Below are 4,295 nucleotides of genomic sequence, written 5' to 3'. Positions count from 1 at the left end.
ATAAAATTGCTTGGCTAATGAGGAGCTTTGGAAATTGAGCCTATGGGGATACAGAGATTGCAATCCACGTGTAACCGCTTCTTTCAATAATCCTTCCACAGAAAAGAAGTAGCACACTTGAGCACCCTCCCATAGATGATCCCTGTTGTTTCAGAGCTCAGTGGTTCACTCAATCTCTTTGTAATTCTTGAAGACAGATCTCCCAGATGGTGCATTCAGAGATGTCAGGCGTCATTGTGTTGTGATGTCAGCCAAGTAAATAAATGTCCCTTAGTCAATGTTTGGACTTGAGAGCAGGTATTTTACTACACTTTCATCCAGGGGAAGCTGTGAAGCGAATACATACATCAGATGATTAGAATTAGGTTACCTGTGTTCTTTCTGCCTAACTTTCTGTCATCTTCTTCACATGTTTTCTTTGTACCATGCATCAACATGCATGTACTTCTTATCTACTTAACTTGTACTCAGTCTACCATGGTGAGTACCATTTTCTTCCTCAGCAGAAATCTGCCTCTTCTAAAACAGGATGACTGTAATAAAATTCCCTCACATTTATTTGCATTCCTGTGGTGCCGGTAGGGTGCAGAACGATTGATAAATTTCACTTTATTTTCATTTTCCTGGTCCCTGAAAAATCTTGGCATTATTTTTATTGCGTGGAACCGAGGTCTTGGAGGATCCAGAGAGAATCTTCAAGGTGCCTCCATAGTCTATATGTTTCTCTAATAAATTACCAAAAATTTAAATAAGTAGAATATTATAGTGTAATTTTTAAAAAAATGACCACCCTTAACCCTTTCCTGAATTAACAAATGTTGACACTCTGCTATATTATCTTCAGATCTTGTTAAAAAGTAACAATATACTTACAGAAGGCACCCTTTGTTCATTTCCATACATTCATCTCCTTCCCTTCTCAAGATGATGTTTGCCACTGGTGATGCTCCTGGTGTTGGATCACAGATTTGATTGTTTGTTAACCTCTTTTTTCCATCAGATTTGTCAACAACAAGGAACCCAGAAGCCAAACAGGTGTTTTAGAATTCTTCTTTATTGAAGCAACAGAGGATCCAGAACTGCAGTCTGTCATCTTCATTCTGTTTCCGTTCATGTCCCTGGTCACCATCCTGGGAAACCTGCTGATCATCCTGGCTGTCATCTCTGACTCCAGTCTGCACACCCCCATGTACTTCTTTCTCTCAAATCTCTCCTTTACTGACATCTGTTTAAGCACAACCACGATCCCCAAGATACTGCTGAACATCCGAACTCAGGATCAGAGCATCACTTATATAGGCTGCCTCACACAGGTCTTCTTTGTCCTCATTTTTGCTAGTTTAGAAACTTTTCTCCTTGTGATTATGGCCTATGATCACTATGTAGCCATTTGCCACCCACTGAGGTACATGGTCATCATGAACCCCCACCTCCATGGACTACTGATTGTACTCTCACTGTTCATTAGTATTTTGAATGCACTTCTCCACAGTCTGATGGTATTGAGACTCTCCTTCTGTACAGACCCAGAAATCTCCCTTTTCTTCTGTGAAATTGCTCAGATCATCAAGCTTGCCTGTTCTGACACCATTATCAATAGCATCCTCGTTTATTTCACAGCTAGCATATTTGGTTGTGTTCTCCTCTCTGGAATTGTTTTCTCTTATACTCAAATTGCCTCCTCTATTTTGAGGAATGTCATCAGTGGGGGAAAAGTATAGAGCTTTTTCAACCTGTGAATCTCACCTCTCAGTTGTGTCTTTATTATGGGACAGGTTTGGGGGTTGTACATTAGTTCTGAATTTACACACTCTTCCAGGAAGACAGCAGTAGTTCTTGCTGTATAGCAGAGTTACACTGTGTTCACTCCCATGTTGAACCTCTTCATCTATAGCCTGAGGAACAGGGACATGAAAGGATCCTTGAGAAAAATCACTGGTAGGGTACCTTCTTTTCAGGGATTGTGTCATCTGCTTTGGCTGAGGTTTCTAGAATGACCGAAGTGAAAGAAATACTGTGTGAGCCAGAATGCTTGACTTCTATCACCATCTTCTTCTCTAATGACCAGATATCATAATGGCCAGGTGAATTTTAACTTGAGGTGAAAAGCTCATTTGCACTTTACGATGTTTGCCAAGTAATTTCCAATCTGTAATCTCAGTTTTTGAGTCAGATTCCTTAGAAGGAGTTCCTGAGCCAAGTTTTAATAATGATTTTGCAAGGAATATTTTTAAGAAGAAGGGAATTGTTAATGGTGTGTAGGACAAGGAAAGGGTATAATCAAGGCTGTGGTGATGGTTAGAGGCTGCTACTGCTTTATTCCATGGTTCTGGCTATGAGAATTGTACTTCAGAGTTAAAATTACTATGAGGCAAGGAAGCTGATATTTCATACCTCAATTCAGTAACTATTGAACCCAGTCACTGGGAAACTGTAAGTGGGCAGGGAAACATTAACATACACTACACTTAATTTCATTTTGTATAAAATGGCATTGTCAGATTATCTTAGTGGTTTGATGTGATAGCAGATAATTGAACTTTATCAGTGAGGATAAGTTTGGTTTATTAAAAATAAACAAATAAACCCTGACTCTAATATGCTTAAACAATAGAGAGTTATGAGGTGACAGATGTGTTAACTAACTTTCCTGTGGTAATCAATGCACAATATATACGTATAGCAAATCTCCACAAAATCACCATGTGGAGCACCTTAAATTTATACAATTTTGTCAATTATACCTTGATAATTCTGGAAAAAAAGTATGGCTATCTTTCATTCTAAGGACGTAGAAGTAGGAAGTATACAGGACATGGACAGCAAGGCTTTGTTCAATCCTCCACGTGGTTGATTCACCCTAGGTCTGTTTTCCTTCATGCCTCAGATGATTGCAACAGATTTATCCGTCATATCCAGACGTGATCACTGGAAACAGAAGACCGACTGTCCTTCCCTGGGCCTATTGTTAACAGAAGATCTGTTGATAATAGATCTTTCTATGGAGTCAATATCTCCATGTCATTGCTAAGAGTAGAATCATCACCTACTTCTGAATGTCTCTCTTCGGTTGGGGAGAAATATTATTATGAGGGGCTTTAACTAAGTCACCCTCTGCAATGTAATTCCTGTTAAGAAGTCAGCCCCATAGCCAGTACAGACGTTCACAATGATGCCTAGCACGTTAAAATACTTGGTGAAATTTAACTAGGGTCTGTGTCCATATGTGTCCTATCTCTTGCTGATATCCATTGATCTCGTAACTTCTTTGCTCTCACATATTGTTTCACATTGGCAACAACAGTGAGATTTCCTTACCATTTTTATAATATTTATCAACAGGCTTTTCTGGTCTGAGTAACATAATCATGTGAATAATTATTGTTTAGAAACAGCAAAGGCTAGTAATATTTTTATCACACTTTGCTATGATTCTTTCTTAATGATTTATTTGTAATAATGCATCTGATTTTTTACTTTCTCTTTGGTCACTTCAGCTTGATGTATTTCTCATTCATCTCTGCTGGAGTTCAAACAAACATGAGTGGGAAAATTTAATTGAATCGTTGAATTCTTAGAGGATTTACTACAGTCTTTGGATTCTCCTGCAAAAATTTTAATATGTCTCTATGAATAAAGCAGTTTTTCTATGAAGATGGACTTTACTTTTAGAAAGAAATGCTGAATGTGAAAAGCACAGGAGAAAATGAAAGCTGGCATTATTAGGAGGATCATTTTTTCAAAAAGCAGAAAAAATCAAGGCTGTGAGTCAAAATTGTTTCTGTGGGTTGGTGGGTGAAAAAGATGGGTGTCTTCCAGGAGAATCAAGAAAGTACCCAGAGATCTTACTGTTGTGATCTTCATGGAAGGGAGAGATAGGCACTATGTTCAGCACGACAATTTGAGGACAGCTCCAAGATGGTGTCACCATGTCTTGTAGTGCAGAGATTCCTGCATTGACTTCCACAGAACCCTTGCAAAGATGATTCAGCTGAGGCTTTTGTACATCATGAAGGTTCCTGGACCTCACAGAACTACAGACTTTGAATCTCTGCAAAGACATCGAAGGATTCACACTTTTAATAAACACATTCTGAGAATCTGCTGCACTTTGAAGTTTGAAATGTATAACTTTAATGTTAGAATGTATTTAGAATCTGGAATATGAAGGCCTTTCCTAAATTTTTCTTGTTAAAATGTATACAATGTACTGTGTAAAATGTATGTATTTTTCTTACAGAGCAGTAACATAATGAAATGTATACCTATCACCTGGGTGAAGAAATAAAGCAATG

At 38.2% G+C, this 4,295-nt stretch overlaps 1 pseudogene; it reads left to right on the top strand.

Moving 5' to 3' along the window:
* Positions 1 to 277: 277 nt before the first annotated feature.
* On the top strand, positions 278 to 1,997 carry LOC131394227 (olfactory receptor 7G1-like; annotated as a pseudogene).
* Positions 1,998 to 4,295: the final 2,298 nt, after the last annotated feature.

The sequence above is a fragment of the Diceros bicornis genome, chromosome 30, assembly GCF_020826845.1.
Source record: "Diceros bicornis minor isolate mBicDic1 chromosome 30, mDicBic1.mat.cur, whole genome shotgun sequence".
In the NCBI taxonomy this organism is placed as follows: Eukaryota; Metazoa; Chordata; class Mammalia; order Perissodactyla; family Rhinocerotidae; genus Diceros; species Diceros bicornis.
Note: the sequence above shows the minus strand (reverse complement) of the source record. Positions and strands in the feature narration are given on the sequence as shown.